Here is a 20214-nt window from a genome sequence, read left to right on the forward strand (position 1 = left end):
ACATTCTGTTTTAAATAGGTAATTGCATCGTACAAATACCCAAATTCATTTAATAAAAAAAGAAAACAAAATATATTTATTCTCTATATTTCTCTCTATATTTGCAATGTGATATATCAGACATAACACTGGGTTTGTTTTCCTTAAAATCCCTTGCTAAAAAAAAAAAAAAAAAAAAAAAAAAAAAAAAAAAAAAATATAAAAATTACACAAATAATCAAATTAAAACATGTCCACTAACCTTTACTGAAAGACCCCAGAAATCACTAGTAGAAAAATGCCAAAGGAGTAACAAGATTAATTTACTGAGAGATGAATCAAATGGACGCTTGAGAACGCTTCAATTGAACTCAATGGAGGCTTGGAAAAGCCTCCATTGAGTTCAATGGAACTGTTTTCCCGCATTTTCTCGCATTTATCCTGCGCACTAGAGATGAATGGGCACAAGTCTCCCCATTCATGTCTAGTGCTGAATGGCGGAGAAACGTAAAACATCAGCCAATCACAGAGCACTAGCGCCCTGCGATCCCTCACTGTCAGGATTTCCAGGGCTGTGCTCAGTGCAACCCTGGAAATCATTCTGTCATTGGGATAACGTGTAAAAAATAAAATATTACACAAATACACACACACACACACATTTAATAAAATAATTTAACATTAAAGCCTCGTCCAATTTTTTTTACACATATTTTAACCCTTTCAGGGATTGAGTATGTATTTATGTACTCCTGTACTCATTCCCCACGGTGGGGTGGTGGAGATCTGGGAGTCTCCCTATTAAAGGGGGCTTTCAGAGTCCAAAGCCCTGCTAAAAACGTTTATAAAAGCCCCCATTGTTTTCAATGGAAGCTTTCATAGAAGCCTAAAAACGCTTGGAAAAGCCTCCATTGAGTTTAATGGAAGCGTTTTCAACCGTTTTCTCGCATTTTCTCGCCTGGTGTAGATTAGCCCATTGGAATGCATGGGGACTTCAAACATGGGCTTTAAAAGCCCCAGGTTAAATGCTGGGGAAACAGTCCGTGTAGACTAAGCCATAAGAAGACACTATGAAATGAAAGACCACAACAAGTACAAGGATCTGGACATAAACCAAAAGCGCCAAAAATTAGAGGAGTTGAAAAGAAGTTTGGTTTCACATCAGACTATGATCGCAAAAGCCATATCACAACGTGAGACCTCTGTAAAGGCTAGTTTTATTGTGGCAGCAGAGATGGCAAAATCAGCTTGGCCCTTTAATGAGAGAGAGTTTGTCAAAAAGTGCATGATCAAAGATTGCCAGGTTATGTGCCCAGATCTAAAAGAACAGCTGATGGAAAAAGGGAAAAGATATCATTGTATTCTCCCTTGCTGTGGATGAGAGCAGTGATACATCTGATACTGCCCAGCCCAGCATCCGTGGAGTGGACTCAAATCTTTGTGTTACGGAGGAATTTTTGGAAATAAAATCAATGGCACAACTACAGCAAAAGAAATATTTAAAGAGGTTTCCAAATGTGTAACTCAAATGAGGCTACCTTGGGATAAAATTGTGGGACTAACAATAGATGGCGCACCCCCGATGTGCGGTCAAAAGTGGGTTAGTGGCCAGGATTCGGGAGAAGATGCGGGATGTGAACTGTGCAGGTGCGCCAACTGTTTATCATTACATCATACATCTGGAATCGTTGTGTTGCAAAGTCCTGAATATGGAACATGTTATAAGGACCATACCACGAGCAGTTAACATGCTAAAGGTTTGAATCACCACCAGTTCAAGTCTTTTCTGGAGGAGTGTTGTTCGGAATATACAGATGTGCCATATTACAGAGATGGCACAGCTCTTAGATAAAAAGTTTCTGTCTGAGCTGCCATTTCTCTGTGACATCACGAGCCATCTCAACTTGCTGAACCTGCAGCTACAGGGGCAGGGCTATGTCATCTCAGACATGTACGTTGCAGGGACATGTACGCTGAGATTTTAAAACAAAATTATGCCTGTGGGAGACTCAGATGCTGCAAGGAAGCCTGTTCCGTTTTCCTTGCTGCCAAACCATAAAAACGCAGATCTCTTCCACTGTGTTCCCAAGTGCACAGTTTGCTGATTCGCCTACTCAGTGCTGTTATTATCCAGCGATTAGCTGACTTTGATGCCCAGAAATGTAAGTTTGAACTGCTTAGTAATACGTTTGCAGTTGCTGTGGAAAGAGCACAAAGTAACTTCCAAATGGAGCGGATTCAACTCTAGTTAAGTGACACGCTGAAATCAAAGTATGATGCTGTGAGTGCTGCACCACATTACATCCCTGACACACTGCCCCAGCTCTGTACCCAAGCTGCTGAAATGCTCTCTATGTTTGGCAGCACATATCTGTGTGAGCAACGATTCTCCTTGATGAAGATCAAAACATCACACATTAGTCATCTCACTGATGAACACCTTCACTCAATCCTGATTATTTCCTCAGCTCAGTGCCTTACCCCGGACATTGATAAACTAGCATCCAAGAAGAGATGCCAGGCATCTGGTGTGGTCCAGTGTGAACAGAGTAGATCAGAGTTTAGCAAACTGAGCTTTAATGAAAGGCTTAATTTGTTTGTTTTTTGTTGTTCTTTTCTTTATGCTTTTTTTAGGTTTATGCACTTTTCCTTGCTACTCCAAGGCATGGACTTGAATGGTTGAATTTTTATTGAAAAATATTGAAGAAAACTATTACACTTTGCTTGTTCCAGATTCAATTTATGCAAAACCTAAGTTTGTTTTTATATAAAAATGTTAATTGTTTTATCTGATAAGTAGTAAAAACTTCCTCAATTATAGATATTTTTAAATAAATATCAAGGTTGGCCAGGGTCTTTGTCCAAATTTTTCATTTTGGCACACTGTGTATTTGGGTTTGACACCCCTGCTCTATAAAGCAGAGTAGTGTGGTTGGGCGCCCCTGGTGGTGACTAAAGTTAATGACCAAGATATCTACATTTAACAAAATAAAATTGATTGACTAGTATATAGATAATTCATCCATTAACACAAAAAATATCAAAGTCTATTATTTTTGCAAGTAAAATACAAATGCATTTTCTCATATGTCTATATTTAATAATCAATTACATAAATATATTTTACATTGATTAATGATTGATTTCATTGCAAAAAAAAAAAAAAGATGCATTACAAAACTACATACTTGCATTACAAAATAAGAAATTTATAACCTACATAAAACAAACCATAAACAATCTGCATCATCAAATCATTAAACGATTAAAGGCATCACAAAAGTATATATTGTATTGCAAAATAAGAGATCTATAGCCTACATAAATTATTTATCAACAACCTACTAAACAACTCATGAAATACTTCTCAAAATGTACTCTTTAAGTCTGTATTTTAGTCTACATGAAATGGTTGAAAACTTAAGATCTCATTGATACACAGGAATTGCATGGCATTTGTATTAAAAATCCACCTAGTTTCTCATTTTAATAGTTCTTTATCCAAGTTGCCTCTTCTTGGATTGGGTTTAATGTGTTCCAATGCTGTGAACTTCACAAGGTCTGCATTGAAATTATGGTAAGTACCAATATGTAGGGCCAAAGGGGTAGTTATTTTACCATTTTGGATACCATAAACTTGCTCAATAATCCTTTTTTAAACTGTCGTTTAGTTGTATGTATATGTGGTGCCTTTTATATTGAGAAAACTAAATACATAAACCATTGGTGTTGAAATTTACTTCATCCCTTAGTCCAGGTTTTATACTTTCTGGGATTTTGTTAATTTCATGTTGTGAAAGAATCCATTTACATTGGTTACATGACCCACATGGTTAGGTACCTATTTCTGTATCTTTGTTCAAATTACTAGTGACTCCATAGCAATTTGTCCTTTAGTCCTTTAGGGATGGCAGCTTTCGATTCATGAATTGAGGAACATGGTTTAAATGTTTTTTAATTTTTGAGTCGGTCATTAAAATTGGCCAAAATTTTTTACAAGTGGATCTAATCTCTTTATGTTGTTCTGAGTTCTTGAGTACCTGATAATACTTATTTTTCTGTTTTTATTTTTGCCAAATAAAATACTTGTGCGAGTTTGAGCATTACCTTTTTGAAATGCTTTTTTAAGGGTCTTTTTGTTATAGCCCCTTTCTAATATTCTCCCTTGAAATTCTCTTGCTGCAGTCCTATATTCCTCCTCATTTGAACAAACTTGTCTGATTCATAAGTATTGTAAATATGGGATGCTGTTTTTTTTTTTAAAAAAAGTGGATGTGCACTTTGTGCGGACAGTATGGTGTTTCCAGTTGTGGGTTTTCTAAACAGATTTGATGATAATGTTAAATCTGAATTCACCTTGATCTCAATGTCTAAAATGGAACCAAACAGAGATTATAGTGCAGATAAAATGTATTGAATTGTAACTTTCCAAAAAATTCCAAAAGTTCTTGTTCCGTCCCACTACATATCATGAATATATCATCAAAATCCCTCCGCCATAAGAGTATATGGCAAAGGTATATTGACAAGGCATCATCCGAAAAAATCTCACATTCCCACCCCACCAAGTACAGGTTGGCAGATGTGGGGGCACACTTGGTCCCCATTGTCACACCCTGTACCTGTAGGTAAAAGGTTCCATCAAATACAAACACACTACATGTGAGGATGTAGGACAACAGTGCAGAATGAATTTATTCTCTATGTGTAATGTTTGGCTCATTTCGCTTAGGAAACTACCAATGATTTCTATACCCTTAGAGTGTGGGATGCTTGAATATAGAGCTTCCATGTTGATTGCCACTAAAAACGTATTTAAAAATTATTTCATGAATCACTTTCAAATAGTTCTGGTGTATCTTTGAGAAATTTGAAAGGCAAAAAAAAAATGCATGAAAAGGATGGAGATTTCTCCCCCCCTGTGGACCAACCTACAACCTGCTACCCATGAACCCTTTGCTACAGAGCATCATTAGTCTTTTACAACCCAGGAATCTCTTGAACCAATGAAACACGGCCTAGCAAGCCAACCTTAAGCTGTTCTGTGGCGACTCAGGTAACGTTTTATGCAATTGCTTACTCTGTCCACTGATTAAGGATAGGCAGAAATTTTCTCCAATTCTCGAAGTCCAGGCAATTATAAACACTAGGGCATGTACATGCTTTCGAGATCTCTCTCGCTCAAGGACTCCAACTTCATTCTGCACCAACTTTTCCTCTGAGTCTGGCTGGCAGTTCTTCCATCATGTCTAAAGTGGTAACCCAGGAATCCTATCCAGTCTGGATGTTCATTGTTCCTATCAAGATATCCTGAGCTTCAGCATTGTTCCCTTCCTAATTACTCCCTAGTATTCTCGGCATACCTTACTTGCAAACTCAAAACCCATGGTCCACAGGTCAAATAACTTTCCCTCAGCTTACTACGGCCAGTTTTGTCTGTCCAACCAGGCTTGTCTGCTGTGTGTGAATGTTGAAATAAAAGAGATTTGTTCCAAGTCATGTACCACAACAACCTGGATGTATTGAAAAAGGGAGCCGATTCAGTTTTCTCTCATCATATTAGGAATTGGCCTATAAAGCTTTTACAAAGTCCTAGCGGGAGCAAAACTCTCTCCTGGAAGACACTGAAGAAAAAAAGAAAAAAGGGGTTTATGTGCCCATCCACCTCACCCGGCACCGTGGTAATACTTTGCCAAAGGAATAGTTCTGAAAATTATCCAGCAGCAAAAATGAGGCAAGGTATTCACTAAGCTGGAATTGAGTGGAGCTTACAATCTAGTGAGAATTTGGGAGGCAGACGAATGAAAGACCGCGCTTAGCATGTTAGCTGCAACTTCTGCAAATTTCCAACATTTTGTAAACAACTTAAAGATAATTTCTTGGAACTTCTAAGGTTGTTTACCCAACCTAATATTGTTTTCCTTCCTTGGGGAACGTCAGATACATGGAGAAAAAGGTGCTTGGGTGGCTTCATGCTCACAGACTGTATGCTAAACCTGGAAAAAGTTAGTTTTAAGGACACTAACAGTTCCTTGGCCAGATCATGTCTATTACAGGAATATCTATAGATCCTAAAATATTCTTGGCTATCTTGAAATGGCTAGCTCCTGTAGATAAGACAAGTCCAGGGATTTTTAGGCTCTCAGCAATTTTGGCCAAAGGCTTTTCTGTACTGTGTCCTTCTCATGAAAGTCAAGTCCTGTTGAGAAAAACTACCATATCAGCGATTGTGAATTGTTAGCTATCAAAACCACTTTTGAAGATTGGTGGTGCTACCTGTTGGAGTCTGAGATTAGAAAATATCCACTAATCATAAAATTGTACTTGATAAGAGTTTTGAGACTACTCAGCCAAATTATGAAGAATATAGTTACATAGGTTGGGAAAAAAAAAAAAAAAGGTCTATCAAGTTCAACTCCTAGGAAATAAACATATCCCAATTAAAAACCCTATAGACAGAGTTGATCTATCAGAAAGCAAAAAACCCTGATTGAATTTGCTCGAACAGGGAAAAAAAAAAACTCTTTCCTGATCCTGTGAGGCATTCAGATGTTCCCTGGATCAACAGTTTGTTGTCTTAACTTTAAAACGTTCATGCCCAGTTAAATTATGTGCTTCTAGAAAAGCATCCAGCTTTTCCTAAAGCAATCTATACTACTTGCTGAAACTACATCCTGAAGGAGTCCATTTCACATTTGCACAGACCATACTGTGAAGAATCCCTTCCTTATATGGAGATAAAATTTATTTTCCTCCTGAAGCATAGAGTGCCCTCTTGTCCTTTGTAACAATCTTATAGAGCTGGGAAGAGAACTCTCTATATAGACCATTTATATATTAAAGGGTGATCAAATCTCCCTTAACGTCTCTTCTCAAGGGAGAATAGATTCAGTTTAGCTAATCTCTCCTCATAGCTGAGCTCCTCCATTCAATGTATTAGTTTAGTTGCCCATCTCTGCACTCTCTCCAATTCCACAATATCCTTTTTATGAACTGGTTCCCAAAACTGGACTGCATATTCCAGATTGGGTCTGACAAATGCTTTGTACAAGGGCAGGATTATGACTCGATATCTGCAGTCTATTCCTCTTTTAATACAAAAAAGTAGCTTTAGATATTGCAGATTGGCATTGCATGCTATTAACAAAACTAACTAAACCCCCAGATCCTTTTTTATTTCTAAATCCCCCAAATGTATTCCCTCACAAAACATTGTTTTGTTTTTAGCTCCCAAGTGCATAACATTTTACATTATCATTTGCCACTCGGCTGCTCATTTAAACAGTGCATCAAGGTCTGCTTGTAGATTATGGACATCCTGTATGGACCTAATTCCATTACATAGTTTGATGTCATCTGCAAACACAGAAATGGTACTTTTAATCCCAAACTCCATATCATTTATCAAGATGTTAAACAGTAAAGGTTCCAACACTGAACCCTAGGGTACACCACTAATAACCTTAGACCATTGAGGGTATGAATTCTTATCACTATTCTCTGGAGTAAATTTGTTTGATAACCTAGGTCTTTCTTAAATCCATGCTATCACATATTATTTTCTAGTATGAAATGTAAGGACAGAACAGTCGGCTACTTGCGGCAAAGAAAAACTTTTAGGTATTGTATGAAATCACTTTAAATATACAAGAATTATAAAAACCATTAAAAAATGGGAGTTTTTACAAAAACAGAGGTAAATACACTGTATCCCTCAACAAAGTTTTTACAAACGTGTATCAGAAATCAAAGAGACAAGAGAAAAAAGAAGCCGGCCGGCTTCTCCCTGCGTGCGTGTCCCTCGGTGATGACGTCGGCGCGTGTGCGGGAAATTCAAATTCAAACACATTTTGTATTGGATTGAATACAAACTCCTGTATCCAATCCAATACAAAATAAATACAAAGTATGTAATTGGTAAATTCAAATTCATATTTTGTATTGGATACAAACTCGTGTATCCAATACAAAATATAAAATTAATACAAAGTACATAACTGGTAAATTCAAACGCTCATTTTGTATTGGATTGATTACAAACTCCCGTATCCAATCCAATACAAAATAATAGAAAATATATTTATGTGGTTTTGTCTATAGGTATGTGACGGACAGTAGGGAGGTGTTTTAGAAAAATAGATTACTATTCAGTATACCGAATTATCGCATTTTCAGTATTTTTCATTTATTTATGTATTCTTATTTAAGCTGATTTTTTGTGTCTTTTATTTCATTTTATTAAAATTTTTTTTTTTTTTTTTTACATGATTGCGTGTCTCAAACATTTTTTATATTCATGATATTTACTAGAACCCTTGTTCGGACGTATTTCTGTAAGTTACAGGTCTACAATTTAAAAAAAAAAAATTAATGAAAACCTGTAACGCTTTTGGAACAGAAATCTAGACCTCAGTGTAACGCTCAGGTGGTTAAAGAATCTTTAAAAATCAGAAAGAATGGCTGTATATACTGAGGTCAGCTCTTTGAGGACACGTGGGCATATTTTATCTAGACCTGGTGCTTTATCAACCTTAATATTATCTAACTGTTGCTCAATTTTAAGCCATTGTGGCTCATTAAGGCTGTGACATTGTAATTAGCATTTTGGACTTAAGAGCTGTCATTTTATTTTGTGTACAAGAAAAAAAAATGTTAGTAAATCTGCCTTTTTATTATCCCCAGTTACTAACCCCACATGCTCAGATCTGATCTTTTTGCTATTGTTCAATTTTTTGCCCCATTTACTTTTTTCGCAATCAGTCTTTCATTTTTAGATTTTGCACATTTTAATTTCTTTTTTTATCTTTTGATAAATTCTTTGATATTTTCAAATGATGAAGGTGATCCTTCATTTTTCTATTTTTGGAACACCCTTTTCTTATTCTTTTTGGCTTTTTTAACATTAGTTGTGAGAATTAACCCGCCTAGCGGTCTAATTCCATCCTAATTTCCATGCAAAAAGCAGTACAATTTTTTGCATGGAAATGTATTTTTCATTGTAGGCTATAATTCTTAGGCATAACTCATCGATAGTTATTAAATTTAACAAATTTAATAAACTTTAAATAAAAAAAAAATTTTTTTTAACTCCTTCCAATTTCTCTATTTTGTTTGCTAGACTTCCAGCATTATTGAACAGACTCTTTAAACCATTGCTGCATTTACTGTTTGCCAGATCCTTTTGTTTTTCAGTACAATTAGTACTACACAATCCAGTGTTTGTGTGTAACATGGGAAATGGGCATTACCCTCCCCAAACTATCCCCAATCCAACCTCCATTGGTGACTGACCCCCTTCTGACCTTTCTGACATATTTGACTGTCCCAGCCCCCTTTGTCCTTATTTAAATATTCATCCACCATTGCCATAAATCTTTTCCCTAGCACAGCAGACCCCATTCCATTTAGGTAAAAACTATCTCTGACCTGTAGGTTGTATCTAAATGAAAAGTCAACCCAGTGCTATAAGAACCCAAATATCTCCCTATTACACCAGCACATAAACCATGTGTTTATCTGTATAAACGCCACGAGCCTTTTCTGCGTTGCACATGGCAATATTCCAGAGAATATAGCCTTGGAGGTCCTTCCCTTTACCTTGAAGCCAAGTTTTTTAAACTAATTTTTAAGGATTCTTCATCTTCCACACAATGACAGGATATACAATCATGGCCAAAAATATTGACACTCTTGCATTTATGTCAGAAAATCCACCACTTGCTCCAGAAAAATGTTGCAAATAAATAGTTACATAGTAAGTCTATCACATTCAACCACTGGGGAAATAAACATATATCAGATTTCAAACTCCACAGTCATACAGTAGTTGATCCAGAGGAAGGCAAAAAAAGGTAGTACAATTTGCTCCAACAGGGGAATAAAAAAAAATAATTTCTGATTCCAAAAGGCAATTACAATTGCTTTAGTATTGGTACAAAACATAGAAAAAAAAATGTCCCAGACAATTATTGGCACCCTCAACTTTATATTTGTTAGCAAGCCCTTTGTTAAAGAAAGTGATTAACACCATTGATTTCTTCCAATTCAAGAGTCTTTCAGATCTCTCAACTGGAGTTTTGGACCACTCTTCCTTTGCCAGCTGCTCCAGGTCTCTCAGATTTGAAGGGTTCCCTTTTCCCAAATGCTGTTTTTAGATTTCTCCACAGGTGCATTATTATTATACAGTATTTATATAGCGCCATCATATTACGCAGAGCTGTACAAAGTCTATAGTCGTGTCACTAACTGTCCTTCAAAGGAGCTCACAATCTAACGTCCCTACCATAGACTACATTATTGACATGACTAAGGTCAATTTTTTTTTAGGGAGAAGCCAATTAACCTCACTGCATGTTTTTGGGATGTGGGAGGGAACCGGAGTACCCGGAGGAAACCCACGCAGACACGTGGAGAACCTGCAAACTCCATGCAGATAATGTCCTGGCTGGGAATCGAACCTGGGAACCTATCGGTGCAAAGGCCAGAGTGCTAAGCCCTGAGCCACTGTGCTGCCCTAAATTATGTGATTTAGAAATCTGAAATAATTGCTATCCACTTGAGAACTCTACAGTCCTTTGTCTTGAACCATTTCTGGGTGCTCTTTGCAGTATGCTTTGGGTCACTGTCCTGCTTTAAGACCCATGACCTCCGGCTGAGACCTAGATTTTGACACTGGTACTACATTGCTCCCCAGAATTCTTCGGTGGTCTTCAGATTTAATAATACCATGCAAACAGTCAAGACTACCAGTACCAGGTTCATTAGTGAACCTCCTCCATATTTGACTGTAGGCATCCTGTTCTTTTCTTTGGAGGCTTGTTTTGGTTTTCTGTAAAAAGTCGAATGATGTTCATTAATGAATAGCTGTATTTTTGTCACAGAGAACATTCTCCCATAAGTATTGTGGCTTCCACTGGTGAGTTTTTGCAAACTCCAATCTAGCTTGTTTATGTTTCCTGTGCAGCAGTGGGGACCTTCTGCATTTCTTGCCAAAGTGTCCATTTTCATTCACATGGCGTCGATATACTGCAAACCGATACTGTTGCACCCTGTGCCAGCAGGTCAGCTTGAATTTGTTTGGAAGTTGATAGAGGTTCTTTATCCACCATTCGAACAATTCTTTTTTGTAATTTATCAATCTCTTTCATCCACGTCGAGAGATTAGCTACAGTGCAATTGGCTGTAAACTTCCTTACAATGTTGTGCACAGTGGATGGACACAGGGACATTAAGATTTCTGGAGATGGACTAGTAGCCTTGGGATTGTCAGTGCTTTTCTATAACTTGGTTCTCAAATTCTCAGAATTCTTTGCTCGTTTTCTCCATACTCAGTGTGTTCTTCCAGTGCCAACAAAAAATAAACATGACAATACCAAAGCATTTGTAATTGCAACAATTTTCTGGAAAAAGTGGTGCATTTTCAGACAAAAATGCAAGGGTGTCAATATTTTTGGCCATGATTTTAAATCCTGTCATTGGTTCCAACATGGGCCAAGACAGCTGGGTTATGCCCAGTCCCTCCCTGTAACCTGTCCACTCTGACTGCAAGCCGGTTGAAGCGATGTGGGCAACAAACATTTCTATCAATCCTCGTGATCATGGAATCCCCTATTACAACCAATTGTCTATGCTTTCCTGTATTTCTTTCCCCACCGCGACTAGATGGGTTGCTCTCCCAGCTGGTAGGAGTAGCAGTAACATCTAGGGCTACCACCTGCACACCTTTACATAATTTTAAAAATTTGTAAGGTGCTCAAACACAGGGCCAGCCTTCCTTTTCTGGGAGCCCCTACCACTCCCTCTAACTACAGTAACCCAGTTCTCTACTTGTTCATCCTGATTTACCTCTCCACCCTCCACATCCATCCCATTTATTTCCTGCTCAGTAAGCAGGGGACCCCTCTCAAGAATAATCAGTGATCTCAGTGTTGTGCTCCTCCAGATCTCTAATGTGAGATTTGAGAAGGGCAACTTGCTCACATCTGTCACAGTGGTATTCAACTTGAAGCTGTTGCTTGATTTGTGCATACATATGGCAGACTGCATTGAGAAAACCTTCCAAGTTACAATATATGTTACTTGGGGGGGGGAGTGAGGAGTTGAGAGGCGGGGATGGGTGAAGGAATATAGTGGGAAAGTATACCAGAACAAGAAAGACAGTGAACCAATGACCATTATCATTAACTAGAATATCTTAAAAACATTTTTTTTTTTAAAATGTATAAATTTAAAGTAGTACCTTATAACGAAAAGTAAACCCACTTAACATGTGAAAGACACCAAGTTTGTTAATACATCTCAAAGTGAAAGTGGCAGCCATGGGGTATGGTATATATGACAAGTCCACCAATCAAACTTTTTTTTTGGCCAGCGCCAATTCAGTGTTAATTATGTTTGATGCAATGCAATGTCGAGGAGGTCACGCAACAGCTCCTTCATGTGGCACATGTCATCGACCTTGCAGAACCAGATGCCCAGGGAAGGTTTCTAGAGACATTTACAGTAACGTGGGATTTCCCCTCCCAAAAAACAAGAGGCGTAACAGCTTCCATATCTGAACACCGTTTCTAAAGGTATATAATTGGCGTGATATGAACCAGCTAAGGATTTCCATTACTAAATATTTAAGGGATTTACATTGTCAAGTGAAAGGCAAGATGGGTTTCAGATTTTCCGCTTCCGGTCTTGGAATATTAGTGTTTAAAATATTTGATTTATTTAAATTTATTTTAAAATAGGATGTTGACCAATGGTGTCAAATATTTAACCATAGAGATGTTGATGGCCAGATTGAAATTGCCCACCACTACTAGCAAGCCCTCTTGGAACTGTAAAAGCTTCTGTAGCGTACGCAGTAAAAATGGGATTTGTGGGTTATTAGGGCAATATTTGTTAACCAAAGTGCATGGTTAGCCATACAATTTCCTTTTTAAAATAGGTGAGTGCATTGCAATCACATTGTAAAGTGGTGGGCCTAACAGTTTAAGGTCCACAGGCTGCATTTTCCTGGAAAAATTTAGGTAAGGCATAATGTTTCTGCAAACAAAATCCTTTAAGTTCCAGTAGAAACTCACAAATGTGTAGAATGCTTAGCTGTGAGAGTAGTTGAGAGACCTGGCCTTATCCTTCCTGAACTGAAAATGGTCACAGAGGGGACTTCCGGGGGGGCGGAGCTTTGCAGAGAGGCTGCATCTTACATCGGCTCCCCGCTACACAGACTTGGTGGGCCTAATTACCGCAGCTGTGAGGTTCCAGGCACACCTCCAGTGAGGATACAGAAAGGGGAGCAAGACAGCAGTAAGAAAACGTCGGATTGTATGGCTCTCTCCCGCAAAACACCCGGAGTCGGCGCCACCTGTCCAGGCTGCGTGGTGAGAGGCGGACATATTAGCTGCAGGGTTAGATTTGCTAACACTGCCTCCAGGCGTTCTACAATACAGCAGCACAGGCATTTAAGCTCTTCCTGGGATAAGGAGCCAGCACTCTACCAACAGCAGCAAACAGCTTATTTCTGGGGATCTAGGGTAAATAGTGAGTACCTGTTTCTAATAGGGCCCTGCCCTCAGCATACCAACTCTCTGCAATTGAGATTCTCACTTCAGATCCCCTATACTGTGCTCTATTGCCTGCTCTTCAAACATTATATATCAAAGTATGCACACAGCATATTCCTGGTGATCCCGTGAAATCAGTGAATACCTGCTTCTAATAAAGCCTTGCCCCCAGCACACCAACTTTCTGCATTCGGGACTCTTACTTCAGTTCCCCTTTATTTTGCTTTGTTGTCTGCTCCTCACAATATATATGAAAGAATAATTGAACCTAATTGATCCTAATCAGTAACCATTCTTACGCCTCACTATGGATAAATATGTGGGAAAACAACTGCCTTCCACATGCAGGAAACAAAATACAAAACGAAAATTAAAACCTTTTCAGAAGGCGAACTCCCCTTCTCCCTCCTCACCTCCTTCTCCACAGATACAACTCTCCTTAGATTTATTAAAGGGAGAGGGGACCAATAACCCAGTTCCAGCTGATGATTCAACAAGTATGATATCAGAAGTTGTCAAAGTTTTTGATAAAAAATTAGACGGCTTACAAAAACCCATTAAAGCTGCTCTTGCAACAATTTCTTCCAATACTCAGCGTCTAGTGGAGTTAGAGCAAAGGGTCAGCGACCTGGAGGATCAAGTGTTGGACTCCCAACAACAAAATTTCAGCACAAGCAACCTTGCATCTAATAGGTGTCCCAGAATCATACAAAGGCCAGGATCTTCTTTACTTTCATAGGGCAAACCTAATGACAGCACTGAACTTTCCTACTATCACCTCAAGAAGCATTAAAGGAGCCCACTGCATTGGCCCAGATTGCCCTAGTATTAATCAACGACCACGCCCTGTTTTCAAATACTTTCACAATGCAGATAAGGAATCCATCATTGGGACATATAGAAAGATCTGTGATTTCCACATTGACTGAGGTAAAATCTTCATGTTTCAAGATTATTCAGCAGAAGTCACACAAAAAAAAAAAGAGCTTTGCCCTAATCTGTAAGCATTTGGCGGAGATGGTAACTCGCTTTTCCTTACTATATGTGGCCAAATGAAAGGGTCAATGGCAGGGCGAAGCAAAAATCTTTGATCTAGTGGAGGCTATGGACATTCTTCAACTTACGGAACCACCTTCAACAGGACAGAATTTCATCTTCTTTCCCCTTGACCATGGGTTGCTCCCTGGGACTGACAAGGGTTTTTTGGGTGGACTATTCAGTTCAGCTAATTTCTCCTCATAGCTCCTCCATTACTTTTATTAGTTTAGTTGCCCTGCTCTGCACGCTCTCCAATTTAACATTATCCTTTTTGTGAACTGGTGCCCAAAACTGAACTAAATACTCCAGATTTGGTCTGACGAATGCTTTGTACAGTGGCAGGATAATGTCTCCATCTCTGCAGTCTATTCCTCTTTTAATAGAAGAAAGTACTTTGCTAGCTTTAGATATTACAGCTTGGCATTACATATTAATATTAAGTCTATTATCTACCAGAACCCCCAGATCCTTTTCTATTCCTGACTCCCCCAAATGTATTTCCCCTAGACAGTATGAAGCATGCATGTTAGCCCTCAAGTGCATAACTTTACATTTCCCAATATTTATGTCGTTTGCCACTTGGTTGTCCAAACAAACAGTACATCCATGTCAGCTTGTAGAATATAGACACTCTGTATGGACTTAATTCCATTACATAGTTTGGTGTCATCAGCAAACACAGAAATGGTACTTTTAATCCCAAAGTCTATCATTTATAAAGACGTTAAACAGTAAAGGTCCTAACACTGAACCCCAGGGTACACCACTAAAAACCTTAGACCATTCAGATTCAGACCATTTAACATCTCACCTCAAAGTGAATAAGGGTAGAAAACAGGTTTTCCTTGATTCTTATAAAAATCATGCAGTTTCAGGTAGATGGTTATTTGCCCCCATTGTCTTGAAAATAGAATGTCCTTATCAGTCCCCTCCTCCCTAGGCTAATTTAAACATATGCTCAGAGTTTTATTATCTTACCTCAGGATGGATAAAGATAATCCACCTTTGTTTTCAATCTTAGTCAAATATTGTAGCTTCAGTGTCCAGAGTATCAATCCCCAGTACCTCTCTGCAAACTTTTCTCTATAAATATCACTAGGTCGGCAACAGCGATTGTTGGCCTTAACCCCCCTAGCGGTATTCCCGAGTGTGACTCGGGGTGGGAAAAATTGCCAAAAGCGGTAATCCCGAGTCACACTCGGGGTACCGGTAAGTGCTGGGCTTTTTCAGAGCTAGAAGTTTTATAAGCAGCAGTGGTTCCTGGCATGAGGAATGGACAAATGTAACCTTACTGCCCGTGTGAATTCAGCCTTTCTTCAGATGTGCTCCCGTGTCTATATTTAGTTAAAGTGAACTTTTGTGAAAACATTTTTTTTCCACTTGATTCTTTTACAAAATTAGCCCAGCAGGCCCATGCTGGCTCAGCTTCCACCTTTTCTCTGATGCTCACTTATACGTCCAATTCCGCCTTGCACTGCGCATGCATTAGATTGAACACTTTTTTTTTTTTACATTATATGAAAGCCTCTAAAGGTGCATGCACACAAGGAGCAGTGCAGAGCCTCTTGGGATATGTGACACAAATATCCCAGGAGGCTGCAGATTTCCCCTTCGGTCTCTACCGAAATTGAAGTGAAGACTGAAGGGGAGAGGTCCTCTCCACAAAAGTGTAAAAACAAAAAACACACATTTTTCCATTACATAACAGAGAAAGTCACTCTTTAATATAATGTTAAAAATGTGGCAGAATATGGACAGTGATGAGTCATATGCTTGTCATATTCTGCAGCCTAACAACTCGCTGTGTTCAAACCTTCAGATCACCTAAACCGTTGGTTATATTAACTTGACATTTTTAAGGTACACGTGGAGGCATAGGAAACTGAAACTGTAGGTGCAAGTGGGGGACACTTGTCGCTAAACTTTTTTAAAATGTAATTACTATGGCATTATGAGAACATAAATCTCTACCTAGAAAAATGTGCTGCCTGCTCTGTTACACATTACTGTCTGCATCTTACCTCAAACCCCAATTTCTATAGAATTAGGAGGTGCAGGGAAACAAAAATATAGATGGAAGTGGGAGACACGTGTGGCGATCACCTTTCATCACCATGGCATCATTACAACATTAAAAAACAAACTGTCCATCAAAATGCTCTTCCTTGTTACCTTGACTGTAACCTTCCTGTACCTCAACCTCAAAAAAAATCAGTGGGCAGAGTTCATTTTTCTAATGATGCTATAGTGATGAAGTTTTAGGGGATGTTAGTCACAGATGTTACCCACTTGTACCTATGTTTTTGGTTTCTTACATCTCCTCATTCCCCAATTGAAGTTCAGAATTTTAGTTAGGTGGACAGGAATGTGTAACAGGGCAGGGAAGCCCATTTTAATGGGCAGAGTGTTTTATGTTCTAATGATGCAATAGTAATGAGATTGTAAGGGGAGAATGTGCCCTACACTTGCACCTATATTTTCAGTTTTGTACCCCCCACCTCAGAGAAATTGGTGTACAAAGAAGAGAAGCAGACAGTAGTTTCATAGGTATAGATTTGTGACAGGTAGGTATATATTTATATAAGTTCAGTTTTCATAACTTTTTACATTTGTGACCCCCATATCTTAAAAATCTTTAAAGCTGGGGGCTAATAGTAGTAACTAATTGTAATAACTAGTATCTATGAGGGTCCCCTGTACACCCTGAAAATTACAGGTCTTTGCGGCATACAGTTTAGGAGATATGGAGGTTTGTACACACAGAGCTGTGAGGATGCAGAATTCACATGCAGAGCTAGAGGTGGATACATTTCACAGGCAGAGCTCATGCTATGAGATGGGGGCGGGGCTGGCTGTGTCTCCTTCACTGTGTGTGCTCACCTCTCATCGGCAGCAGCAATCCTCTGAACGGATGACACAGAGCAGCCTCACTGAGATCTGTGCATCCGAGGATGAGAGCTGCCGAGACCTGGGCGGGGTATTCAAATCAGCCGGGCGGAGCAACCGGCTAAAAACCTCTGGGGAGAACTATGTAATTATATATATATATATATATATATTATATTATATAAGGATTTCTTTGTATTGGACTCAATACAGCTTTTTTGTATTGCGTTCAATGCAAAGTGACTTGAATTTCCCACCCCGCCTCCCGCCCGCACCGACGCATGCAGCGACGTCACCGGGAAATCCCGGTGATCGTCACTGCACTCGCCGGATGAAGACTGAAGACGTGTCCGGAGGAGCTGCGGGGAGAAGGTATTTTTTTTTTTTTTAGAGATCGACGCTGGAACAGAACGGATCATCACAGCGGGGACCAGGTAGGTGATGGGATTTAACCACCCGACAAAGTTCGGGTTTATCGAGTTTTGCAAAATTTTTAAACCCGAACCAAGGTCGGGTTGTTAATGGTCTCAACAATTATTTATCTTTTTGTTGGTTGATAAAGTGGTAGCAAACAATTGGTTTTCTTTAAAGTGGACCCACTAAAAAAAATGTCAACTTGGATTTTTATTATTATTAATATTAGTAATAAACAGGATTTATATAGCGCCAACATATTACGCAGCTCTGTACAATAAATAGGTATTACAAATGACAGACGGATACAGGACCCTGCCCCGAAGAGCTTAAAATCTCGGAGGTTGGGGAAGTAAAACACAATTGGAGGTGAAATATGTAGCGGTGTGAATAGTGACGGTTTCAAAAGACAGAAGGCCATGGGTAGGGAAGTTTGAAAAAAATTGGTTTTGAGTGCTCTTTTAAATAAGCTGAAAGTAGGAGCAAGCCGAAAAGGACGAGGAAAACCATTCCACAGAGTTAGGGCAACTCTAAAAAAAAGTCTTGGAGCCATGCGTGTGATGAGGTTATGAGTGAGGAAGTCAGTTGTAGGTCATTGGAAGAGCAGAGACAGCGGCTGGGGGAGTATTTTTCACCAGGTCAGAAAGGTAAGAGGGACAAGAACTGTGGAGGGATTTAAGGGCAAAGCACATGAATTGGATTCTATGGTGAAATGGAAGCCAGTGAAGAGAACTGCAAGGAGATGCAGCAGAAGAGGAGCAGTGGGAAGGATGGATGACCCTCAACCTTTGCACAAAACCCTGTGTAAAACAAAGAAAATAAAACACTTAATTTTCTTTGTTTTACCCGTCTCCTTTGTATGAACATTTAGAGCAATACATTTCTCACATTGTTTATGCATTACACACTAGTACTGTGGGAGGAGTTCCCTCTTCTGAAAAGGCCATCCCCAAAGCTGAAGGGTATAGGACTGTCATCAAAACCTACAAGGAGCTACACGCTTTCTGTCTTAATGAAATTACCACAACAGTTTGCATTCCTTTTATGTCAGACCTGTAGAAATGTCTAGTTGATGGAGGGTAAAAGCAAAACAGGTGGTGCACCTAGAGAATGTGCCAGACTTATAAAGTTGTTTCTTTAATACGATATCGATACGTGGAAAAAGTACTTAATTCTGTAATTGCAGTTTGCAAGACTAAACTAATTTATACAATCTCCAACAGTTGTAGGAAAATGTTGGAGTTTCAACATAGGTAACAATTTAGGAAAGATTTGGCCTTCAACTATAGTACAGATACCGAATTCCCAGCATGCCCTGGAAAGTTACAACAGATACAAATAGACATTTTATATATAATAGCAAAAAATGAACATATAGAACATAAATAAACACTATATGAGGGTCGCGTATTGTCTTACTCGCTACAAAGCTGTCTGGTAAAAAAAGAGCATCATAAGCTCCGTTACGAAGTGTAACGAGTCTATAAAACTTACCGTACCACAGCTGTGGGAAGAGTGCGCGTCCCGGACAGGCCGACTAAGGCCTCCTTCTTAGTTGTGTTTGTGCGCGCGCGCACTTTCTTCAACCCGTTTTCTATTCCTTTAACTACGTACTGTTGTTCAATGTGTTGTAAACTAGAATTCCCTGTCTTTGTAGTTTTCCAATTTTCAGAATGTTCAGTTCCTAAATCTATCCTAACTACTTAAGCTAACGCCCTCCCTTCTCCACCCACCTGGAATAAAGGCCGGGACGGTGACGTCTTTCAGCATACTGCGTGTCGCTACACAAGGAGACGGGTGCCATTTTTTTGGTAGGAAACTGTAGCGCTGTATTTATATTTCTTAACAAGTGCTTAGCCAATTAAATGTAATCAATCTTTACGCACATAAGTACCAAAATTAGGTAGTCCATCACAATTTTTTTTGTTTTTCTGGGTTTCACTGGCAAAATGATTCTTTTCAGAGTGAATCTCTGATACATAGGTTTGATATGATCAATGAAGACGACAGGAAGGTCTTTTTTTTTCTTTAATAACTTCTGTTATGTTCCTTAATTGCTGTGCAGTGTCCAATTTTGGCATTTTGCATAGCTAGCACTATTGTATTTTTAAATGATAAAAAAGCAGGTGTCTCCTACCCAAAATGTTATTCCTGAGGTATATAGACTGGTATCCAAAGCAGCACACAGATTCCTGCATTTTTAATGCTGGTTCTCATACCTTTTAGCATGGGAGTGTGCTTTTAGAGGGGTTGCCCCAAGGTTCAGGCTAAGGTAACTTGGTGCAGACGAGGGACCAGTTGTAGAAAAATGCCTTAGAATAAATAGGTTCAGAGGGGTGTTTGT

General features: G+C 38.9%; 1 protein-coding gene across 1 annotated transcript in view; it reads right to left on the minus strand.

Moving 5' to 3' along the window:
* Positions 1 to 19593, minus strand: part of FBXO30 (F-box protein 30) — a gene marked incomplete at its 5' end in the record, with an annotated part of 96027 nt that extends 76434 nt beyond the window's left edge. Inside the window, 1 exon segment of the mRNA XM_072409181.1 lies at positions 19365 to 19593.
* Positions 19594 to 20214: the final 621 nt, after the last annotated feature.

The sequence above is a fragment of the Pyxicephalus adspersus genome, chromosome 4 (assembly GCF_032062135.1).
Source record: "Pyxicephalus adspersus chromosome 4, UCB_Pads_2.0, whole genome shotgun sequence".
NCBI lineage: Eukaryota > Metazoa > Chordata > Amphibia > Anura > Pyxicephalidae > Pyxicephalus > Pyxicephalus adspersus.